This window comes from Oncorhynchus kisutch, linkage group LG16 (assembly GCF_002021735.2).
Source record: "Oncorhynchus kisutch isolate 150728-3 linkage group LG16, Okis_V2, whole genome shotgun sequence".
Taxonomy (NCBI): Eukaryota; Metazoa; Chordata; class Actinopteri; order Salmoniformes; family Salmonidae; genus Oncorhynchus; species Oncorhynchus kisutch.
Genome location: NC_034189.2, coordinates 23448574 through 23475022, shown reverse-complemented (window position 1 = coordinate 23475022; position 26449 = coordinate 23448574). Strand labels below are relative to the sequence as shown.

Genomic DNA, 26449 nt, shown 5'->3' with positions numbered 1-26449 from the left:
GACACTAACACAAATTAAAACGAATGGTTACAAAACTATTAAACTGTGCAAGTTATATTACCATTCAATCATCTAAGACACAATATACTATTAATACAAGACCCATTTTTAAAGACATACCTGAGCTAATAACACCTCAAAGTGTTTATTAATATGTTATTACACATCAATAAGCATGTAATAACACATGAATACGTATGTAATAACTCAATAACAACCCATATGGTGTGTGATATTGCATTATACACTGACTGATGTGTCACATGTACCTAATGTAGCCTTTAATCCATGGGCAGAGCAATCCCTGATTTCCAGGGATGTCTCCCCTCCCTCTTCCAGACTAATTCACATGCCCGATGTGTCGTCCTTCAGTACAGCCCTGCCAACCGCGCATCTGGGGAAAGTGAGAGTTCAACCAACACTGGCACTGAGGCGAGCCATAGAGTGATAGAGAGAAAGAGAGAGGGAGAGAGAGAGAGAGAGAGAGAGAGAGAGAGAGAGAGAGTGAGGGGGAGAGAGAGACAGAGAGATGTGGATGGGGAGAGGATGGACAGAGAGAGAGAGAATGGTGAGAAGGTGAGGAGGGAGTGAGGGGGAGAGAGATATACAGAGAGAGGTGGACTGGGAGAGGATGGACAGAGAGAGGTAGACAGAGAGAGATGTGGACTGGGAGAGGATGGACAGAGAGAGAGAGAGAGCGAGGTGGGGAAGTGTTATGGGTTTCCCTCAAAGCACCTTTCATCTGCCTTCGTAACACATCGCCCCTGCCTGAGACGCACATCTACACACACACACACACACACACACACACACACACACACACACACACACACACACACACACACACACACACACACACACACACACACACACACACACACACACACACACACACAGTATTTGCATACACATACACACATTCCTCCCAAGGCATGCACACAAACTGGCATGCATACATATGGACACACCATTGGATGACACATGATACACAAGCTCCCATACGCAAGTTTATATCACACAAACAGGCGCATACAGTATTTATCAAGAGCCTTATATTCACAATACAGACTGACACAGCTACACCAACTCTGTCATACACACATGCCCGCCTGACTAGCCCGCCGTCTGGTCCACACATTACTGCGATGAATGAGTCTCCAACCTGAATTCAACATTTCCTCCATTTTACAAATCCAAAATAGAGGAAAGACAAAAAGCAGGAGGCCAAAGCAGAAAAGGGAATGGCAAACAGGTGCAGAGAGGAACCTCACACACACACTCACGCACGCACGCACGCACACACACACACACACACACACACACACACACACACACACACATACACACACACACACACACACACACAGCTGCACGAAACAAGGGGAAAGGCTAGCGGTGGAGAACAGACAAAAGGAATTAAAAGTGAAACACTAACATGAGCTGACGTGTCCACGGCAGATTACTAATTATGCCTCGACTACCTCAGCCTGTTTCTTCTCACTACAACAGGATAGTACCATAAAGAGGAAGAATATACAGTTGAAGTCGAAGTTTACATACACCTTAGCCAAATACATTTCAACTCAGTTTTTCACAATTCCTGACATTTAATCAGAGTAATGATTCCCTGTCTTAGGTCAGTTAGGATAACCACTTTCTTTTAAGAATGTGAAATGTCAGAATAATAGTAGAGAGAATTATTTATTTCAGCTTGTATTACTTTCATCACATTTCCAGTGGGTAAGAAGTTTACATACACTCAATTAGTATTTGTAGCATTGCCTTTAAATTGTTAAACTTGGGTCAAACGTTTTGGGTAGCATTCCACAAGCTTCCCACAATAAGTTGGGTGAATTTTGGCCCATTCCACCTGACAGAGCTGGTGTAACTGACCAAGTTAGTAGGCCTCCTTGTTCGCATACGGCTTTTCAGTTCAGCCCACAAATTTTGGGCTTTGTTTTTTTTTTCTTCACCTTTATTTAACCAGGTAGGCTAGTTGAGAACAAGTTCTCATTTACAATTGCGACCTGGCCAAGATAAGGCATTGCAGTGTGAGCAGACAACAAAGAGTTACACATGGAGTAAACAATTAACAAGTCAATAACACAGTAGAAAACAAAGGGGAGTCTATATACAATGTGTGCAAAAGGCATGAGGAGGTAGGCAAATAATTACAATTTTGCAGATTAACACTGGAGTGATGAATGATCAGATGGTCATGTACAGGTAGAGATATTGGTGTGCAAAAGAGCAGAAAAGTAAATAAATAAAAACAGTATGGGGATGAGGTAGGTGAAAAAGGGTGGGCTATTTACCAATAGACTATGTACAGCTGCAGCGATCGGTTAGCTGCTCAGATAGCTGATGTTTGAAGTTGGTGAGGGAGATAAAAGTCTCCAACTTCAGCGATTTTTGCAATTCGTTCCAGTCACAGGCAGCAGAGTACTGGAACGAAAGGCGGCCAAATGAGGTGTTGGCTTTAGGGATGATCAGTGAGATACACCTGCTGGAGCGCGTGCTACGGATGGGTGTTGCCATCGTGACCAGTGAGCTGAGATAAGGCGGAGCTTTACCTAGCATGGACTTGTAGATGGGCTTTTTCTCAGGGCTTTGTGATGGCCACTCCAATACCTTGACTTTGTTGTCCTTTGGAAGTGTGCTTCGGGTCATTGTTCATTTGGAAGACCCATTTGCGACCAAGCTTTAACTTCCTGACTGATGTCTTGAGATGCTGCTTCAATATATCCACGTAATTTTCCTCCCACATGATGCCATCTATTTTGTGAAGTGCACCAGTCCCTCCTGCAGCAAAAAAATAAAAATACACAACATGATGCTGCCACCCCCGTGCTTCACAGTTGGGATGGTGTTCTTCGGCTTGCAAGCCTCCCCTTTTTTCCTCCAAACATAACAATGGTCATTATGGCCAAACAGTTATATTTCTGTTTCATCAGACCAGAGGAGATTTCTCCAAAATGTCAATTTCTTTCTGAGGTCTTAGCTGATTTCTTTTGATTTTCCCATGATGTCAAGCAAAGAGACACTGAGTTTGTAGGTAGGCTTTAAAATACATCCACAGGTACACCTCCAATTGATTGTCAATTAGCAGCTTCTAAAGCCATGAAATCATTTCTGGAATTTTCCAAGCTGTTAAAAGGCACAGTCAACTTAGTGTGTGTAAACTTCTGACCCACTGGAATTGCAATACAGTGAACTATAATTGACAATTGTTGGAAAAAATGCCTTGTGTCATGCACAAAGTAGATGTGCCCAACCTAAGTGTATGTAAACTTCTGAATGAATCTGTAAATAGGTTAAGGGAGTTCAATACCTTACTTAGCCTATACAGTTTCCCGAGATATATGCTTCTTTTCAGTAAAATGTAAAACATTTTGCAAAGAGTAAAATTTTTATTGCTTATGAACACTAGGTTCTGTGTGGTTCAGTTGGTAGAGCATGACGCTTGCAATGCTTGATTCCCATTGGGGGACCTGTACTTAAAAGTATGAAAATGTCTGCACTCACTACTTACTGGAAGTCGCTCTGGATAAGAGTGTCTGCTAAAATGTAAAATCATTTATCTTAAGTGAACCTTGATGTAAAGACTTGATATTCTACGTAATAGAACTTATATGTACAGAACTGTTTCCCTTATCCATCCAGCTGAAGTGTCTTAATATCCTAAAATAAGATATATCTTGGATATCATTTTGAAGAGAGAATTCTGTAAGACCAATAAAAACAAGACAATGGTCTGATATTCAACAGTAAAATGGCAACACTTTTTTGCGGCTAATAACTTTAATTTTCACTAAAGCACCGGTTCTAATGTTTACTGTTGAATCTTTCACAGAGGTTCAATGGACTCCTCAGCTCAGTGGGTTAATCACCACAGTAAGGTGTTTGACTTCCGTTCAACATCAGCAAAGAAACAATAATACATGGATTGTCTGACTGACAGAAAGAGGGTTTTCATGACAAAAACATCAAATTCACCATCCTAAACCAAACAACGCAATATTGCGGTGTAGCAGTAGTCAAAAATGAACTGGCACATTCAAAGGCCCAATACTTATGGCCACAGGTTCCCTCAATTTGTGTAAAGTTAATACACACATACACACAAACAAAAGCACCTTCACACACGTGTCATTAAGTGCATCCATGTTATTAATGAAAGGCCTGAAGGCCCATTCCACAGCCGTGCCAGTCTCTGCGCATTCCCACAATGCATTGCTCAGCTGCTAACAGGGACGATGGGCGAGGGAGACGGCCGCAGCGCCATTTATCACTGTCAGACGCGGCTGAGCGCAAGTTCTTATTGGCTGGGCAGAACTCAGCGACTGCTAAAGCGGCATGCTGATCTCTTGCACAATGACAATTAAACAGAATTGAAAAAAGAGCAGTGGGCTTTCTCTCTCTATTTTTCTGTTTCTTTCTTTCTCTCTCTCTCTCTACCCTCTAAGATTTCCATTATGCCTGTGCCAGCACAAATGCAGTCCACAGACAATTCAAGTGAGGAAATAAATGCAGCTACTGTAAAATGTCACAATATGCCTCTATTGTAAAAAATTTAATAAAATAATAAATAACTGCTGGGATATGATGGCGGTTGAAAATGTGTCCAACCAACATGCTATAGTGGGACTTTCACTGGAGCACAGCATGTGATGTCATACACACACACTCACACACTCACACACTCACACACACACACACACACACACACACACACACACACACACACACACACACACACACACACACACACACACACACACAGCCCCCTGCCACACACAACCTCACTCATTCACACCCCCACTACTCACTCAGTCACTCACTCACTCACTTACTCACTCACTCACTCCATTTTTGTCTGTCTCTAAGAGTCCTTCTCATGAATTTAATATCAACCAAAGGTTGATTTTTCTGACAAAATCAGTGTAACTTATGGACCATCATGATGTGTATCCACAAATGGCATCTGAGATCACTTCCACACAAACGTGACAAAACACACAAGCCTACCTTTCAGCACCCAAGCAACTGTCCCAATGATTCAAGAGCTGCAAGACATAACACAAGACACATTTGATTACAAATAATTCAACCTCTATTGTTCAAAAGGGAATATGAAACATGGTTAGAATGAAATGTTGTCTCATGACTCAATGTATACATGGGAACTTACACGACTTCTCAATCAAAACCAACAAAACACATTGTGAATCGTACTGAACCTCAGCAGTGAGAATTGAGTTCCAACTAAATCCAACACTTGTGTTCATTGCTTTGTACAGTGTAAAGGGCAAATAATTTATTATGAGCAGATTACATTTGGCAGGCATATGTGTCTGCACTTACGCCTCCTAATTCCCGCCATGCTAAAAACTTCCCACGGCAATATTCAATCACTGCTCCGATGTGGATTATCTTCCATCTATTTCACTTGGATTTTTTTTTATTGAGCAAGGCAGAGTGGGGGACTTACGGAGAGGGGGGGGGGGGGGGGGGGGCACCGAGATGCTTTAATTTTAGCGGCTGCTTAATTAAAATCAAAAGGTCAGAGATTGTGGCTCGGGAGCATTGCGAGATTGTGTGCATATACTGGTACTCAAGGTCTCCTAGATTAATCTGCGGTTCACTTGCGGTCAGAGAAACTAAATTAGTTCTACTTCTGATAAACAGGATATTTGTATGATGCGTTCCCCCTTTCTTTTCAGTAGAGATAAAGTAGGGTTTTTGCACCATTGCCAACGTAATAGATTTTGTCTGGAGCATATGATTGCAGAGTTAATGAAGGCTAAAAGTACTGTGAATGGCTACTGTCGAAGTGCAGAGGGTTGGAATTGATGACGTTGAGGATAAATGGTAATTTAATACGTAACACTACTGCATATACACATCCGCTGTACTGGGGAAATGCTTGAAGAAATCGGGGCTTGGTATTAAATTATAAAAATTATAATAATATCAGTTGACACATTATTTCAGCCAGTCAATGGGGGTATCGCTTTTAAAAATGAGGCAATGGAATTGCCTCTGATGTCAGAACATTTCAGTGCAATACACCTTATTCTTGCAACATCAAAGGCCCAATAGTTCTCATAATCAGTCAAAGATTCACAAGATTCACAAAAAATACCAGGACAAAAAACCCATCACATCTTCAAAAGAAACCATAGATATAATCAATGTTTCAGTGAGTGATTGATAATACACTTAATTATTGATACATGTGCATACATACATTTATACAAATTGCTTCTTGGAAATCAATAAAGCCAAAATGCAACTTTTTGCTTGAAAATGCTTGAAAGGTCCATTTCGAAACAACCCAACCATCTGCTCTACTGTCGACAATAGATGCTCTCTAATTTGACTGATGACTCGCTGCTGTCTGAGAAAGGTCAGTAAGCATTCGCCAGTGGAGGCACTGTACATACAGTGGCACCAGTTGGATTGCAGAAACAGGGAGGTGATAGGATAGGGGAGGGGTTGGAGGAAAAGGTTTGACTGAATCAACAGGTTTGATCAATTCTTCAAAAACACATCCTATCTCTGGGACTGGTGGCGCCATGACAACAAGGAATGTCGCTCAAGATTAATTGTAGCACCCCTGTGATCAGCAGGCAGTGAGAGGGCCAACCATCGGGTCCTGACTCCGTCTATGATTTATAACTAATAATTGGGCATGAATGGGGCCTCCAAGGCACTATCAGGACCCCGCAGGGTGCCTGCTTTGAGACACAAATAGGGTTGAAATAAATATGTTTCCTGTGTGCTGATATGCTACGAGGGTGTGCACGGCAGCGGCGGCGACACAGCAAAAATCAATCTTCAATTTCACGAGCCCCACAAAACGGAGTCTGGCAGCTCTGAGAGAGGTATCTTCCCTTGAAATAGACCTGTGCCAGCAGGGGCATCATGCACCCCAAAATATCTGAGGGGGCACACAGTACGTGAGGATGGTTGGAAGGTGGTCCATAACATATTTTTTTGCTTCAGTAGGTGCCCAACATAACAACATGTGGTGGTGTGTTGGAGGTCTGTAAAGCCTGTCTGCATTCCTGATTTCTTTAACTGTTAGGTTACCTGTGTAATATTGACACAAACTCAGAAACCCTTTGTTTTGCGAACATAGTCCTGCTTTATCAGTTGCTGTGCTGATAAATGGGCAGTTCACTACCTCTGTCAAATGAATATGTAGCTTAAAGTTATGTGTATTTGTATTTATTTTGCCAATAAATATTGTGAAGTTACAATACCACACATTTACAATAGGCCTAAAGTATATCTACAAATATTAACACCCTATCTCTATATATACAGTTGAAGTCGGAAGTTCACATACACCTCAGCAAAATAATTTCAACTCAGTTTTTCACAATTTCTTACATTTAATACTCGTAAAAATTCGCTGTCTTAGATCAGTTAGGATCACAACTTTATTTTAAGAATGTAAAATGTCAGAGTAGAGAGAATGGTTTATTTCAGCTTTTATTTCTTTCATCACATTCCCAGAGGGTAAGAAGTTTACATACACTCAATTAGTATTTGGTAGCATTGCCTTTAAATTGTTTAACTTGGGTCTTGGCTGATTTCTTTTTGTCAAACAGAGGCAGTGGCTTTGAAGGTAGGCCATGAAATACATCCACAGGTACACTTCCAATTGACTCAAATGATGTCAATTAGCCTATCAGAAGCTTCTAAAGCCATGACATCATTTTCAGAAATTTTCCAAGCTGTTTAAAGGCACAGTCAACTTAGTGTATGTGCACTTCTGACCACTGGAATTATGATACAGCAAATTATTCGTGAAATAATCTATCTGTCAACAATTGTTGGAAAAATTACTTGTGCCATGCACAAAGTAGATGTCCTAACCGACTTGCCAAAACTATAGTTTGTTTACAAGACATTTGTGGAGTGGTTGAAAAATGAGTTTTAATGACTCCAACCTAAGTGCATGTAAACTTCCGACTTCAACTGTATACACACATACATTATTTTAATTGCAGGACACTGTAAAGTCCATTATTTCTCTGTAGAGTATGAATTAGGCTGTTTGAGAAGGATTGAACCCTAAGCAAACTGCATGCACATTGTTTGAAGTATAATAGCCATAGCTACTGTAGTAGGTAAAAGCTGTGTACTGGAAATACTTGGTAGAGCATGGGTGGAGTAGTTATTGTGGTGCTCATGTGAATGATCTTTCTTTTTCGGCTTCAGACTAATCCCTACTTCTCACATATTTTTTAGTTCCATGTTTTTACACCGGAATGTCATTCTACAAAAATTATATAACATTTCCACATGCAAAACTTCGAAAATGTAATATGCACTCAAAAAAATTTATGTGTTTTGTCTCACATCATTTGTTGCCCATGGCCCGGTTTCCCAAAAGCATCTTAAGGCTAAGTTAATCTTTGAACCTTCACAGGCACATTGTTAAATCTCCAAGCTGTTTCCCAAAACCATAGTTTCTAAAGTTGCACTTAAAAAGCATTCATTATTTATCTACTGGCTCAAATCTACTAGCAGAACAGCTAACACAAACATCTTCTGAACACATTCTATTTGTCTCTCTGTGACCAACGACTACAATACACAGCCAGTGTCTTTGCAATTGTTATAAACAAACAAAGGGTAAAAATATGCTTCAAATGAAAACAAACATTATTACATTAAACTACAAATACAGTAGGCTACATAGGCCTATATACAGTACTTAAATCATAAATAATTATAGAAACAAAGCATCGTTGAAACACTTGTAAGCTTAAATTTCATCGCTATCAGGAAATTGGGCCCTGGCTATGACTTCATAGACATGGCTATTCGCATTTATGCAAAACATATTGATTCTCCCTTTAAAGAGGAGAGGGTGAATATCAACCGCTGCTTTACATTAAACACATGCCAGGTCCTGTAAGTGACTTTCAAAGTACTGAATACATTGACTGAGTGAGCATTTGGAAAGAAATCCACTCCAAAATATGTTCCCCCAGACCCCCTCCAGTTTTTAACTCGTTGATGGCCACTTCCCACTAACGGTACCTACACCAACATCTTCTGGACGTCTTTTTTGGTCCTGGCCTGGCCCGGCCGTCTTCGTAGCAGGTTAGAAGAACATTTTCGCTATCCCTAACCCTTTTCCTTACATTAACTTAATTATCCTAAACTGATATGTTAATTATCATAACCTAGCTGTATTGAAGTGGTGTGTTTTTAGGGAATCTAGTCCACGGATGTTGATTTTTGTCTGCTTCAGACCAATTCTGAACCATTCATAGATGTCTATGTTCGGTTGAGATTTGGTCTGATTCACAAGGGCCTTGATTTAGCCCAAACTTAGATGTCCATGTTTGGTATAAATTTGGTCTGGTCCCCGTTCCATGTAATTGATTTATTCCAGAGCTGGAACACCTGATTCAACTTGTCAACTCATCTTCAAGTTCTTGAATCTCACCTAGCTATTTTAAGATGAATGAGCTAACTGTAATCCACTCTGGATAAGAGTGTCTGCCAAATGACAATTTTTTTTAAATGTAAAATATAAATAGCTAGTTCAGAGTAGGGCTGGAAATTACCAGGGACCTCACAATTAGAATATCACGATACTTAGGTGCTGATACGATACGATTCTCACGATTCTATATGTATTGTGATTCTCACGATTCTATATGTATTGCAATTTGATAGTGTAATTTTAATGTGATTCTATGTTCACCATATGTCTGCTGCAGAGGGACAAGAGAGAGCCATGAGAAAACTAGTTTTGATCATTCACGGAAATAAAAGTCCTGAAAACGAATTGGCTCCCAGTTTTTTTTAAAGATGGAGAACTAGAGCTAGCTAGGATATACTGTCAACACTGAATTGTGATCTTTGATCTGTACAGCTATGTTACAGTCTCGTGGGCTTGTAGCTACTGGCTAGTTGGCCAGCTAACTGGCTATAATAGCAGCCAAGGATGTTTGCTAGACTATGTGTTTTGTACTCTCATATAGTTTACACAGATGACTTCAGCCATATTACAACCTTCCATAGCCAAATATACCTAGCTAGCTATTTTCCTTTGCTTGTAGCTAGTGTCTCACCCAAAAGGTGTTAGCTAGCTAGCTACAGCTGCTAGCCTGCTACTAACTAGCTGCTGCTGTTGCGCAGCAACCAAGTTGCTGGTGCCGGTTTTAGAACTCTGAGATTCAGCTGAGAAAATATTACCATTGTAAGAAATGCTACAAAAAGGTAGCACCACATTGTTGGCTCTCTAATGGCATGTGAAGGTGATAAATTATGAATGTAATCAAAACTGTTGCCCCTACAAACATATTCAGTATGAAAGGTAGCAAATCTAATGATCACTTTAAGGACACTGTAGTCTTGTTCTTATCCTACTCCTAGATATTGAGCTAGGTCTGGGCAAGGAATTTGATATTTTCCTAATACTAACAACCTTGTTAAAAATCCAGTATGTGGTTCTCGGGAATGGCCAGACGGCTCATGACGGCAGGCTGAGATCCTCAGATCCTCAAAAAGTTCTACAGCTGCACCATCGAGAGCATCCTGACTGGTTGCAACACCACCTGGTATGGCAACTGCTGGGCCTCCAACCAGAAGACACTACAGAGGGTAGTGTGTATGGCCCAGTACATCACTTTGGCCAAGCTTCCTGCCATCCAGGACCTCTATACCAGGCGGTGTCAGAGGAAGGCCCAAAAAATTACCAAGGACTCCAGCCACCCTAGTCACAGACTGTTCTCTCTGCTACCGCACGGCAAGCTGTACCGGAGCGCCAAGTCTATGTCCAAAAAGGCTTCTTAACAGCTTCTACCCCCAAGCCATAAGACTCTTGAACAGCTAATCAAATGGATACCCGGAATATTTGCATTGTCTCCACCCCACCCACCATTTTTACACTTCTGCTACTCTCTGTTTATTATCCAAACATAGTCACTTTATCTCTACCTATATGTACATATTACCTCATTACCTCAACTAACTGGTGCCACGCACATTGACTCTGTTCCCGGAACCTCCTGTACATGCTATTTTATTGTTGCCCCTTAATTATTTGTTATATTTATTTATTTTATTTTTTATTCTTGGTAGCTACAGTGGCTTCAGAAAGTATTCATTCCCCTTGACTTATTCCACATTTTGTTGTGTTACAGCATTAATGCAAAATTAATTAAATATATGTTTTTTTCACCCATTTAAACACAATAGACAAAGTGAAAGCAAGTTTTCAGACATTTTTGAAAATGTATTGAAAATGAAATACAGAATTATCTCATTTTACATAACTATTCATATACTTTGTAGAAGCATCTTTGGCAGTGATTACAGCTGTAAGTCTTTCTGGGTAAGTCTCTAAGAGCTTGCCATACCTGGAATGTGCAACATTTGCCCAGTATTCTTTTCAAAATTCTTGAAGGTCTTGCCATAGATTTGAGTTAAAAATGTAACTCAGCCACTCAGGAACATTCACTGTCTTACAGATGAGCAACTCCAGTGTAAATGTGGCCTCGTGTTTTAGGTTATTTTCATTTCAAAAGGGGAATTAATCTCCCAGTGTCTGGTGGAAATCAGACTAAACCAGTTTTCCCCTAGGATTGTTCCTGTGCTTAGCTCCATTCCGTAAATGTTTTATCCTGAAAAACTCTCCAGTCCTTAACGATTACAAGTACACCCATAGCACCTGTATCTTTGTAGTGACTGGGTGTATTGATACAGCATCCAATGTCTAATTAATAACTTCACCATGCTCAGAGGGACATTAAATGTCTGCTTTTATTTTTTTTACCCATCTACCAATAGTCATTGGAAAACCTCCCTGGTCTTTGTGGTTGAATCTATGTTTGAAATTCACTGCTCGACTGAGGGACATTACAGATAATTGTATGTGTGGGGTACAAAGATGAGGTAGTCATTCAAAATCATGTTAAACACTATTATTGCACACAGAGTGAGTCCATGGAAGTTATTATGTGACTTGTTAAACACATTTTTACTAATAAACGTATTTAGGCTTGCCATAACAAAGGGGTTGAATACTTATTGACTCAAGACATTTCGTCTTTTCATTTTTAATTAATTTGTAAACATTTCGAAAAAAACATACTGTAATTCCACTTTAACATTATTGGGTATTGACTGTAGGCCAGTGACAACAATCTCAATTTAATCTATTTGAAAATCAGGCTGTAATACAACAAAATGTGGAAAAAGTAATGGGGTGTAAATACTTTCTTAAGGCACTGTAGTTATGAGGTTGGTAGATTGGGAACCTATCTGGGCTAAAGCCAACTTCATACAATTGTTAGGTGGCTGGTAGTATTACAGAGAAATCTGAGGTTGCACGTGCCCCTGCGCCCCCTATGGGCATGACACCTCTGTGTGCCAGTCTGACATGACTCTCATCCACTGTCACAAAATGTTTCCTTTCTGCTACAGAACGGCTATCAGTTTTCACCATATACAATACCACTACTGAATATCATTGAGTAAAACCCCTCCAGGATCATACTAGAGCAACAAGTCGACTGAATTTGCTACAATGGCTGTCCAAATAAAATAACACAATGTATTTCAGAATATATGGATGACTGACTTAATTTAATGATGTATGGCACACTGTTTAATTCAACAGTGTCAGAAATGTAGTTCAATGTGATTTAAATTCCAGACAGATCAGGGTTGAAATTATAGTGTGACATGGTATTGACACAATCTTTATTTAACCCTTATTTTACCAGTTAAGTTGACTGTACACATTCTCATTTACAGCAACGACCTGGGGAATAGTTACAGGGGAAAGGAGGGGGGATGAATGAGCCAATTGGAAGCTGGGGATGATAAGGGGGCCATGATGGTATGAGGGCCAGATTGGGAATTTAACTGGAATACCAGGCTTAACACCCCTACTCCTATAGGATCTTTTAGTGACCACAGAGAGTCAGGACACCCATTGAATGACCCACCTGAAAGATGGCACCCTACACAGGGCACTGCCCTGGGGCATTGTGATTTTTACATTTCAGACCAGAGGAAAGAGAGCCTCCTACTGGCCCTCCAACACTATCTCCAGCAGGATCTGGTCTCCCATCCAGGAACCGACTAGGACCAACCAGGACCGACCCTGCTCTGCTTCTGTGGCAAGCCAGCAGTGTGGTATGCTTAACAGTACCAAACTGAAAGGGATATATTATTTTGAGTAGCCCACCATTGCACATTGTACCAAATGGTAGGTTGGGCCTCACTGTATAAGCACAGAAAGATACATTTGTATGTGTTTATCTACAAAGCCTTTTTGGGTAAACTCCCTCTTTACCTCTGTAGTCTGGTCTCCTTCACCACCATCAGTTACCATACCCGGTCTACTAGGTGGATGCTACTTAAAGTCCCCAGGACATTCACAGTATTAGGCAAGACTGCCTTCTCTTCTTGTGCACCAGACGCATGGAATAATCTACAGTCCATGCTTCATCTAGATATGTTAGTGCCACTGAATAAATGTAAACTATTGATGGGAGACTCTGTTACAGAGGAGTGTAAATGCCTTTTTTAGGCTGGATCATGTTGTTGTATTGTATTGTTGTATGTTTAAATTATGTAATGTATTGATTATTGCTGCCTTCTTGAGCCAGGTCTCCTTGAAAAAGAGACTCTGGGTCTCAATGGGCTTTTCCTTGTTAAATAAAGGTTAAATAAAAAAATAATGTATAAACACCTCACCACCTAAAACTGAAAAATAACAAAACAGGATCCAGAAGGTCACATTGGAAGCAACACATTAAACAGAATCACAACACCAGGTTAGCCTAATGTCTTAAATAAACACAATACCAATCCAGCTGTGGCTTGACGGCACCCCGCAGATCCTAGTTTGTCTTTAATATCTACATATAATGAAAGTAGCACATGTATCGACCAGGGAAATAAACACTTGACGACCTCCTTAAAAATCCCATCTGTTGCACAGCAGCACCACCAAAGGCAGAACAAGATAGAGAGAGAGAGAGAGAGAGAGAGAGAGGGAGAGGGAGGGAGAGAGAGAGAGAGAGAGAGAGAGAGAGAGAGAATTAAAACCGGTGAAGCTTAAACTAAGACAATAGTACTCTTTGTTTCCTCAAAAATAGGCAAAACATGGTGTAAATGCCTTAACATGTAACTCGGTTCCAACGATCATCGTCTGCGTGGGACGGTTTCAGCAAAGCTTATTTGACGACTCCGAGCAGTGCTTATCAGCTATTGTAATTAATAAGAATGACACAATTTGATGACACAAAGACTGCATGTAATTGCTGGGAGAAGGAGAATGGTCCACAAGTCTGACACTACCATTTGTATTTCTGACAACTGCTCAGCGTGCAGAGAGTGATATTATTAACTGTATGTAAACAAACTCGGGAAATATGAAATCATGAAACCGCTGAACAGCGATGATGATGATTTATTTATTTATTCCCCACATTAAAGTCAACTCCTCTCCCACCACACCCAACTAACTCTTTCGGTTTCTCAATGGTTTCTGGGTTTTTCCTCCTTACCAATAATTCCCGATTTCGAGACTCTGTCAACCACAGACCTTGGGTTCAGGGTCAGTGTCCTTCGGTGGGAGATCATGCCACCCTTCTACCTCCTCCTCTTTCCTTCCCCTCTATCCCTCGTCTCCTCTCTTTCTCTTTCTCTCTCTCTCTCTCTCTCTCTCTCGATCTTTTGAAAAATCCTCCGGCCGTGCCCTCCTGACAATCACCCATCAACCCGGGTGCAATTTAAAAAGCCTTCAACAGCTGCCATTCCACAGGGCTGGCTATCATTCCAGCTGCCAGAGAGACAGACAGGGAGTCTGCTCAAGCCAAGAAAACTTTGAAAGGCATGTTGGTTTCCCTCCTGTTGAAAATGGACTGAAGGTGAACAACTATTTTCCCCATGCAGACTCAGTCAAAGATATAGATTTTTGTAACTCAAAGAGAAAATGAAAATGCTTTTGTAATTAGTGATACATGACAACTCCGCACATGTTGTGCTTTCAGGTTTACAGAATGGCGATTCTGTGAATGTTTTAAGCCTTGATAATTCTTCATTCATGTGGTTTATTTGTCTATTTTTTCAATGACAACCTATTCATGTAGCATCCAAGCAACTGAGAAAAGTGTATTTGAGAGAGGATAAAATCAGCTCATGCCCAGTAGTGAAGACAAAATGCATGATGAAATGGATACAGGTACTGATGTAATCCTTTGCAAACGCTTTCAAAACAAGGGAAATGCCTCCTGCCCTTTCAGTGCACTCCAACCAAAGATGCATGTATCTTGTTCATTTCCTTTTCTGGGATTTGCTGTTTGCCTCATGCTGATTTGGCCTGCTCTGCCAGTGTGTGTGTGCGTGTGATAGAGAGAGAGAGAGAGAGACAGGGCAAGATAGATAAAGAGTGAGAGAAAAATAGAGAATGAGAGAGAGTGAGATAAAGCGTGAGAGAAAGACAGAGAGAGAGAGAGTGAGATAAAGTGTGAGAGAAAGACAGAGAGAGAGAGTGAGATAAAGCGTGAGAGAAAGACAGAGAGAGACTGAGATAAAGCGTGAGAGAAAGACAGAGAGAGAGAGAGTGAGAGAAAAAAAAGTGTTAGTGTGTCCGAGAAAATGAGATGCTTGTGTTTGAGAGAGGGTGTGTGTCTACAAATGTCGCAGCAAAACAACTCAGGATCCAGGCTGGGCTGCCTGCTGCTGTGCAGTTTGCCGCTCCATATGTCTTTGTCGAAAATATCCGGGGCAAATGAGAAATCTCTCCAACTGGTATTTTCCCCAGTGTCCCTTATTGAAGGCAACAAAACAGATTGATGCCTGCCAGATCTGCTACATTGTGAAATGAAACAACTGGCCACCAGCGCTGTTTTCAGGATGGACCATCTGGTCTCCGGTGTCCAATCCACATGTTTACAAAATAATAAAATGTCTGTGGACATTTTTCACCCGCATTGAACGGCAAATCAGGATAGAGGGTGTAAAAACAGGGCTGAGGTGACTATTGTAACACTTTAAAAAGTGGGAATGTGTTTCGTACATTTCTGGAGGCTACATTGGTCTAGACTTGTGTTTGGTGGTTCGAGTGCATCGACAGGTGAAGTTAGTGGGGTACTTCCCTGGTAATGATTCACAGACGGAGCTAGTCTTTGGGAGCTATACCAGTCTTTGTTGTCTCCAAGTATCTCCTGTACTATACATGATGCCGTTGTCAGGCTGCATCATGTGGTGATAAAGGTGTCATGGCATTTTCGTTATTTTCCCTCTGATTCAAACAAAGGTTGATGTCCTTAGCATTCTGTAAAAATCTGACATAATATTACTATGGTAATAGTTAATGATCTCAAAACACTGGCACTAAGAGGGATGTTTCTTCCCATGGAATCCATTTAGGAGCATGGATTCTAAGTTTGCAGAATTGCTCTACAGTCCATGCACTGGCAATAGATAGAGGAGACAAGCTGTCTTCGGCTGCTGTTCCTGGACCTGTCACAACCATTGTGTAGCGTTGCCTCCTACTATATGCAAACGGTTTGAGCCCATTGTGTTGTCACCCCTTTGTATAAGGTCCTGCAACAGTTTTGTTGATAGCCACATAGGACCGAATAGACAGCAGATCCAGTTGGCTTGATGTCACGGCTTCCCACCTGGGATAACGCTTACTTTGCATAGACTGGAGGAGGAATGATTGGGTCTATCAACATGATGGGGATTCAAGCTTCAGTGATTAAATTTCCTGGAGGGATCTGGCATTGGGGACAGATCCCATTGAGCTAGGGAAGTTAATGGTTGTTAAGTATTTTGTCTAGAACGGAATCACAGCTACTGTTCATAGATTAGACCCATCCCCACTTGTTGTAATCCCCCAGATGAATTGTTCCAGAAGGTACATAAGGACCTCATTAACCATTTATAACCCATGCATTCCACATTCATAAGCAGTACATAAGCATTTCATTTAGTCAACATCTATAATACACCATGGATAAAATGGCCACCTCTCAGGAATATTGGCCCCGTGGAAGAGCCATTTAATTGTACACTAGATCTGTGATTAAAGTTGTAGCCAGGGGGTCCAAGGTGCTCATTCAAAGCTCTCTGGGTATTTTCTGAAAACAGGATGTCAGAGCACCTGCTGTACCATGTTGCAATGAGAAAAACAGTAAATCACCAGCCCATGCTTTCTCTTTTTTTGGCTTTTTTCCCACATTTGTTTCCCAGTTGTGTCGACTATGTTGGAGAAAGCAAACTCAGTCAACTGGAAATGATATATACTGAAAAGCACTGGTTCAGAAATTCTGACAAGATTGTGTCTGTGTAGTCGCCTGAAGGGAGTAGTTCCCCTCTTCTGTTGAATAACTTATTCTTTGAGTCATAGGGGTCGTGCTCCCCATCTTGGCATGAGAACTTCCTTTCACTGTGTTCTCTTTCCAGCAGAATACCGTAAGGTGCTTTTACCCCCTTGCAGAATCTCTTTTACTGGTAGGCGAAATGGAAGACAGGCGATCTGTAAATGGATGGAATGAACTTCCTTTGCCCCATTGTAATAGTGAAGCATGATTAGCAACAGGCTCATGATTAGCGACAGGTATTGATTATGGTGGAAGGTAGAAAGAGCTAAAAGCTTATCACATGACTACAGTTCTGGGTCAGAGCTCAGCTGCAGTCTGGCAACAGTCTCTCTGCCTTGTGACTGAGTGACACATCATTTTCACAGTACCTACCCCCCCCCCAACCCATCTCCCTCCACAATCTGTTTTCTGCCTGGCTAAGCTTATGAAGCTGCATATATGCTGTCTGATTCCTGCCATCATCCCATGAAAGTCCAAACCAATGAAAACAGATGTTGTGATTCTATTGGAATGACAGCAGCCACCACATTTCACACATCAATGTACGTACAATCTGTTTTGATTATAACGTATGCAATTCTTATCCAACTAGCTGCTATATCTTTCTAATAAAGATAGGCGTTGTCTCACAACTATATTCTAAACTCAATGCAGCCAAGAGGTTATCCATATTTCGGTTAAATTAATTCCAAAGTTACACATGCAGCATAAACCAAAATAATGTTTCCGTTGGAGAAATTTTATTAGCCAGCAAATAACCTTTTTGTCTCCTTCACTTTTGGTTTCAGCCTTCCTCATTCGTAAAAATAACTGCATAAGAAACAAAGGCTAATTAAAATGCAGCACGGAAATAAGCAAGTGGTTTAACGTGGCAACAAATCAGAGCTAATGAGCCAAATCTCCTCTCATTTCAAACAAGGAAGGAATCACTTCAGCTCAGGCCATGTGGCATTTCGACCTTATTGCAGATGATGTGAATGCAATAATATACATCTTTATTTTGCCCATACTACACATCTCTACATGTCATGTTTATTTGATTCGATTCGGTATGCATTACTTCATGTTCTGAAGTTACATTTATCTTTTACCTTAGACCTTGGTCTTCATGGTCAGGCTGCTTGGAAGATGGTTCCAAGAGAACCAGTCTTGTTATAGTTTCCAAACTATATCTTGGAAATGTCTACAACAACAAAAATATAATAGTGCTGTCTGACCTTGCTGTCTGCCCATAGTCCTCAGAGGGCTATGCAATGTTCACTGTGGGATTAGGACTACAAGTACTCTATGTATGTCAAATCAGCATGGTGTTGGTTGATATGGTATCAGAATGCTGTTGGTTGATATGGTATCAGAATGGTGCTGGTTGGTATGGTATCAGAATGGTGTTGGTTGATATGGTATCAGTATGGTGTTGGTTGATATGGTATCAGAATGGTGCTGGTTTGTATGGTATCAGAATGGTGTTGGTTGATATGGTATCAGTATGGTGTTGGTTGATATGGTATCAGTATGGTGTTGGTTTGTATGGTATCAGAATGGTGTTGGTTTGTATGGTATCAGTATGGTGTTGGTTTGTTAATGTATCAGTATGGTGTTGGTTGATATGGTATCAGAATGGTGTTGGTTTGTATGGTATCAGCATGGTGTTGGTTGATATGGTATCAGAATGGTGTTGGTTTGTATGGTATCAGCATGGTGTTGGTTGATATGGTATCAGTATGGTGTTGGTTTGTATGGTATCAGTATGGTTGATATGGTATCAGAATGATGTTGGTTGATATGCTATCAGAATGGTGTTGGTTTGTATGGTATCAGCATGGTATCAGTATGGTGTTGGTTTGTATGGTATCAGTATGGTGTTGGTTTGTATGGTATCAGTATGGTGTTGGTTTGTATGGTATCAGTATGGTGTTGGTTTGTATGGTATCAGTATGGTGTTGGTTTGTATGGTATCAGTATGGTGTTGGTTGGTATGGTATCAGTATGGTGTTGGTTTGTATGGTATCAGTATGGTGTTGGTTTGTATGGTATCAGTATGGTGTTGGTTTGTATGGTATCAGTATGGTGTTGGTTTGTATGGTATCATTATGGTGTTGGTTGGTATGGTATCAGTATGGTGTTGGTTTGTATGGTATTCACCTTGTGTTGGTTTGTATGGTATCAGTATGGTGTTGGTTTGTATGGTATCAGCAGGGTTTTGGTTTGTATGGTATCAGTATGGTGTTGGTTGGTATGGTATCAGTATGGTGTTGGTTTGTATGGTATCAGTATGGTGTTGGTTTGTATGGTATCAGTATGGTGTTGGTTTGTATGGTATCAGTATGGTGTTGGTTTGTATGGTATCAGTATGGTGTTGGTTGGTATGGTATCAGTATGGTGTTGGTTTGTATGGTATCAGTATGGTGTTGATTTGTATGGTATCAGTATGGTGTTGGTTTGTATGGTATCAGTATGGTGTTGGTTGGTATGGTATCAGTATGGTGTTGGTTTGTATGGTATCAGTATGGTGTTGGTTTGTATGGTATCAGTATGGTGTTGGTTTGTATGGTATCAGTATGGTGTTGGTTTGTATGGTATCAGTATGGTGTTGGTTTGTATGGTATCAGTATGGTGTTGGTTTGTATGGTATCAGTATGATGTTGGTTTGTATGGTATCAGTATGGTGTTGGTTTGTATGGTATCAGTATGGTGTTGGTTTGTATGGTATCAGTATGGTGTTGGTTTGTATGGTATCAGTATGGTGTTGGTTTGTATGGTATCAGTATGGTGTTGGTTTGTATGGTATCAGTATGATGTTGGTTTGTATGGTATCAGTATGGTGTTGGTTGGAAAAGGGAATTCAACTGTTCATTGTCTCCTCATTACAGGCCTATAGATATTTTATTGATCTGAAATACACTGAGTATACAAAACAATAAGAACACCTGCTCTTTCCATGACAGACTGACCAGGTGAATCGAGGTGAAAGCTATGATCCCGTATTGATGTCACCTATTAAATCCAATCAGTGTAGATGAAGGGGAGGAAATAGGTTAAAGAAGGATTTTAAGCCTTGAGACAATTGAGACATGGATTGTGTATGTATGCCATTCAGTGGGTGAATGGGCAAGACAAACTATTTAAGTGCCTTTGAACAGGGTATGGTAGTAGGTGGTTTGTGTCAAGAACTTGCAACCCTGCTCGGTTTTTCATGCTCAAATTGAGCGCAAAAGGTGTGTGGGAGGATGGGTGCAACTCAATATTAGGAAGGTGTTCCTAATGTTTGGTATACTCAGTGTATTGTTACGAGCCATCTATCATCATTCCAAGTCTTTTATTGGGCCAAATTGGGCCCTAATGACATGTTTCAAATATATCTATTTCAGATATTATATCACGACAAACTGTGCATAAACAATTTCCTGATCCTTGAATGGCTCAGTATTTTTACTGTAAGCAAATCAAGCTGAGTTTACACAGGCAGCCTAATTCTGATCTTTTTCCACTAATTGGTCTAATTAACCAATCAGATCTAGTCTATTCTGCCAATAATTGGGCAAAATATCAGAATTGGGCTCCCTGTGTAAATGCAGCATCAGTGTGTAGAGGTGCATGTGTTGCTGTATACTTTATGCAAGTCAGACTGCAAGTAAGTTAAGAGTCATTCTAAATGTCCCATACAGTGATTGCCTGGTGCTTATTCAACTCCAGTTCTATCTGTTCTCCCATGTATGTGAATATCATTAAACAAAACATCATTAAACCCTTTGAATTGCAAATCTCCCAAGGAAAATCAGCATTTAGAGCCTAAGCTGGCTTGTAAAATCAATTAGGACATTGGTGCCACAGGTACAAACTTTGGCTGACTCTTGCCTACTTGGACTCGCTTCATTGATTGAGGCTAACATGGGTCTATAATCTGTTGGAGTCATTCATCCAATATGTGGAAAATCTTAAGATCGCCGATCTCAGGGGAAGGTGGATCTGGGAGGTGATACTGAAACAGCACCAATGTCACAGTTGGAACGGTAATGGAGACTCCTGTTCAGCTAGTCCAAGGATGGGGTCGCTCGGGATAGACATTCAATTAACTGCTTCTAATTGTGTTTGCGTACGGCTTCATCATGTGAGGGATTCCCTTGGAGTGTGGAGGATTAGTGTGGAGGATTTTGTGGAGTGTTTGAGCTCATTTAGTATGGAGCGTCGTTTAACTTTGAATATCTATGCTGATTCCAGTGTAATTGTGAAAGGTAGCTATGTCTCTATTGGTAAAGTGATTTTCACTATCCTGGCATTTGTTTTATTATCATTTAATAGGCACTGGGCAATGTGGGCATGTCTACCTATGTCCAAGGTTCGGAGCCGGTGCCCTCAAGGATACCCTGAAGACCTTGCCCACATGTTTGTGGATGCCTAACATTAATATTGGATCATAGATATACATTCACCTTGGAAATCGAATTACTCATCCACCATAACAAATGGTATTTGTTAACGATAGTACAGTATGTTGCTGATGCAGAGACTTAATGAACTGTTGTCATTAGGGTTGCAAAATTCTGTTAACTTTCCCAAGATTCACAGGTTTTTCCATGTTTCCTGCTTATTTCCTTCTGAAGCTGGGAATTTGGGGAAATGTACCTGGAATTTTGCAACCCTAGTTCTCATTGTGTTTCCCGTCTATCTGAGAACATAATAACAGATGCTGCTTGGTGAGGGAGGGAAAACCAGGGCAACATCTGTACAGTGAAAGTTGGCATGAACTGTATTTATTCATCAATATCTATCTGTGGCACAGGGCCTTGCCAGCAGATTCTCCCCAGGTGCATCTAATAGGCTTTGACAATACAACATGCCCAAGCTTAGCTAAAGTTATGGAAACAGACATTCTGCTTGCGTTGCGTTACATGGCCAAATTGAGCAGTTGGCGCGAGTTGCTTTGCCACAGGAAAATACTGTTTCTACATTGTTTGGAAGAAATTGTTTCCCTATTTAGCCATATTGAATAATAAATCCAAACTATGAATTTTGAAGACAATAGACAAGTATGGATACCGAACCTTTTTCCATAATGTGATGCAGGCCCAGGGGATGTAAGTTCCACAGCACTGCCAATCATTCAACTGGGATTATGGCCTCCTTCATGAATCCACGTACAGGTTATCTAACAATAGTTATTGTTGTGCCTTGAGGTAATTTTGGGTGCAGTGCTGTACATTGCCATTGAATGGGGGTGAAATTAGCTGGCATATAATGCCCTTTTTAGAGCTTTTGGGTCCACTCCTCAATGGCAAAACATGTCACAGCTCGACACTGGCCTTTCTCTTGACTTGCTACCACTCTCCAAGGTCAGTAGGTCTCTGTTGGCTTATGGCTCATTCAGCCGGGAGCAGTAATTATACTGTGTGTTCATGAATCATCATGGACCATCCAGAGGTACACTCCAGCTTCAGGTGCCCTTTACTCACCATGCGTCACACTTCGTTACACCATTTTGACCATTTAGAAGGCTGCACTGGGGCCATGGGGAAAGTTATGCATTTGTTAATATGTAAACAGGAGAAATACCAAGAAGATTTCACCTTGCCAGTGTGGATTTTGGAGACTAGCTCAGGAATAACAAATGAGGGCATGGTCCTTTGGGGTAATGTGCATGCCTCTGGTGGCTGTTTTTCTCAAAGTTGTGTGGTACTGATCGTGCATGTTAATTGGTGAATGGAAAGAGCAGTGGCAAGACCCTACCAGCATGAATGCAAATACAAAGTGTACAATAGGAAACGGAAACAAACACAAACAAGAATGGAATATGCTGGATGGCCACATGCACTCTCCTTAGATAAACATTCTAATTGGTCCCGACAATGTATATGTTGAGGTATGATCATGAATTATGATTGATACAAGTTGCATGTATGATTCTACTAGATACAGAACGTGTGTGTGTGTGTGTGTGTGTGTGTGTGTGTGTGTGTGTGTGTGTGTGTGTGTGCACGAGTGCCTATGTGCGCGTGTGTATAACACACTTGTGCTGGTTCATGTGTGAGACGTTCTGTTTTTGCATGTGTAGGGTTTTGAGTGAGTAGACTCATCCTGCTGTTGTGGAATAGGTTCATACTAAGATCAGTGGAGGACCTCAGGTTCAGTGAATACTGCTGCACATTCTCACTGCTGCACATCACAGGAGATATAACCCTCATTCTCCACTGGTCCAGAGTGAGGCAAACATGCAAATGTGCCCAGTCAAGCGCAAAACTCTTTTAACCTCAATAGGCAACTCTGGAATTATGAAACAGCCAGCTCTTTTTATTTCTCCCGGAAAATAAAGTAAAATATATATGTGCTCAGATTCATTGGTGTTCCCAAGGTGTTATCTTTGCTCAAGGGCTTGGAAAAATGAGACAAACATATCAAAATATCAGAGCACTGACAAATTCCCCCAGGAGTTTCTGACTGACATCTCTGACAGAAATGGGCAAACACACAATTCCACACAATTCTGAGAAAAACAGGAAGCAAATGTTACAGGAATATAACGTTGTTATACTGCTCCAGTACTGTATTTTCTGAAAGCTCACACCAATTTCACGTTACATAGAACAACAATGGCGAGCAGTGGATATCCGTACTATAGAAAAAAAGGGAAGAAAAGTGGGTTAGATAAATTCACTGTGACAGGCAATACAAATGCACTGATCTTTCCCGTTGTGTTGTGTTCTGGGATCCATATTGGTATTAGACTGTTGTCTACTACTATAACTATTGGCATGGATTGTGTTTTGCGGACTAGATAGAAGTATAGGAAGAATTTTAAAACACAGTGGAGACACTGGTCTTGTTTATGGAATGCTAATCAGGTACAATGGAAGATGTTTTTCAGATATTATTTACCAGGTAAGGAAACCACTAATGCACCAACATTTTAGCAGTGTGACTGGAACTCCCAGGGAATTTTCCTCAGCAAAAAGCTTATTTGGCAAAACATGTGTGTGTGTGTGTGTGGGGGGGGGGGGCGCTCATCTGGGCTTTCGCTCCCAATTTCACAACATCTAATGGCGTTCAGGAATCGATGTGTTACACAGCTGGGCCGCAAATCGTGGGGGCTCTATCAAGTCCGAATGGTGAATCACCCGGGCGGAACGAGCCGAGAAATAATTAGCACAACCAAAGCGGCAAAACAAGAAGCGCAACTTGATGAAATCAACTGTTAAGGAACATCTGAGACCGAAGCAAGCTGCTACCCAAGCATATGCTGCTCCGATGTTGAGAACACCGCTCAATCTTCAGCCGGGTGAAGAAAAGTCTATTCATCGCCTTAGTCTCAACTCATGTCTTCAACCTCACTGGTTCCTCGAGATGTAGAACAATTATACCATTTCGAATGTCCTCCCCAACAAGAAATGTGTCCCATTGACATCATGGAAACATAGAGCATGTAAAACATTTAATGTGGGCTTAGAACAACTTTAATTGTGTCATATGGACGACTTAAAAGGGAAATGGGATGATGTGAACTCTTGGTGGATACGTGCTGACGTCTAACGCAACTAAAGTTAAGACCTTTTTAATGGATTTACTGTCATAAATAGAAAACATGTGTTGTTCACTTCAACAGTTGGTGTTAATGAACTAAAACAACGTCATGTTTCTGCTAAGTGCTAAGTGATTTTGGGCTTCCGTGAAGTATTCATGCTCATAACCATGATAAGCAGTATGTAATCATAAAATGAACTAGACAGGGAACTGGAAACATTTTCAATAGGGGGCTATGCTTAACATTTATGCAACACTTTATGTCCAATCAAGATGTCTGATGGAGAAACTGCAGCTTCCTCCGTTTCAGACCAAGTAAACCTCTCAAGCCCTATTCTAAACTGAATTCCTGTCTGTCCTACGCTTCCTTTACTCTTGTGTATTGCCACCATGCACCCCTGTCACACCTATGGAATACTTTCATCCGTCGCTCTATGAAAGTGTATTTTATACTCCTGGGAGTTGGCAACCTCATATAATCAAGAGTCCATGAAAGCCTTGTAATTATCTGTACCTATAGTGCTCCCACATATCCTACTCTACAGGGGCACGCTGCAGCCGCTCATCTGAATAGAGGCATTTATTCAGGAAATTAAAGTGCAATTAAAATAGGGTCTGGTGCTAAAGGTGATTATGCTCATTTGCATAGCATGTTGAAATTGATTTTTGTTGTTGTTGTTTTTTTCTTCTTTCGCATGAGCAATCGGTCCTCACCAACATATTTCAAATTGCAATTTGTAATGTTTGCAATGTGAGACTTGTCTGGAAAAAACAGTAGCTCAGATGATAAAGAAGTAATGGGACAGAGTAATATGGGCAGTTTTGTGTTCATCGAAGACTCTAAAACATGTAGCACTAAAGAATGCAACTAGCATAGATATCACATAAAAGTTCAAATATCTGAAGTTATGATTTATTTAAAATATCAGTGAGATGTATAGCTCTTTTTGGGAGATACCCACACCTGCAGTGAACAATCTATCAAACACTCAACTGAGGCTATAAGAAATTATGCCAGCAATAAAATCAAGATATACGGCAGGAAAATGAATCACCAAAGACAAACAGTGGTCTCTAGCTTTTATCACCAGTCATATTTCATGAACATAACATTATCTAATTTGCTTTGGACTTGTATGGGAAGGCAAATGGGGGACTATTATATGGGCCACGGACCGTGGAGAAACTCATTACCTCTCGCATTATCGCTATGAAAGCGACAAAAAATGTAAATCTGCTATTTCAGCTCTCAGTTGGAGGCTAAAGCTTGTGTCTCAGCCAGGTTGTGAAAGGACCCCTACTCCGTTGATGGTGGCGAGGCGTCCGAGGCCATGCCTGATATTCAGTGACGGGATGTCATGACTGCTCCAGCTGTCAGGCGCACAGCTGTTCCCTTTCCCCTCGAGTGAGCAGCGATGCCGCTTTTGCCCTACGGCGAGAGTGGGAGGATTCTGACTCGGTCCACTGGAGAAGGTGGCCCGATCCGGCAAACGCAAACAGGAAAAAAAGAGGGGAAAAATACCTTCGCAAATAAAATGGCGGACCCAAGCTACTGG

The 26449-nt window shown here is 41.0% G+C and overlaps 1 protein-coding gene across 29 annotated transcripts in view; it reads right to left on the bottom strand.

The window, feature by feature from the left end:
* The window catches only part of LOC109906508 (receptor-type tyrosine-protein phosphatase delta-like), a 643472-nt gene that overhangs the window by 248425 nt on the left and 368598 nt on the right, over nucleotides 1-26449 (bottom strand). For 28 of the 29 annotated variants that reach the window (XM_020504229.2, XM_031792038.1, XM_031792037.1 and 25 more), the window contains exon 9: nucleotides 5029-5066. The exons of the other annotated variant lie outside the window; for it this stretch is intronic. The gene's annotated coding sequence lies outside the window, so the exon portion shown is untranslated. The remainder of the gene's footprint in view (nucleotides 1-5028; nucleotides 5067-26449) is intronic. 29 annotated transcript variants of the gene reach the window in all.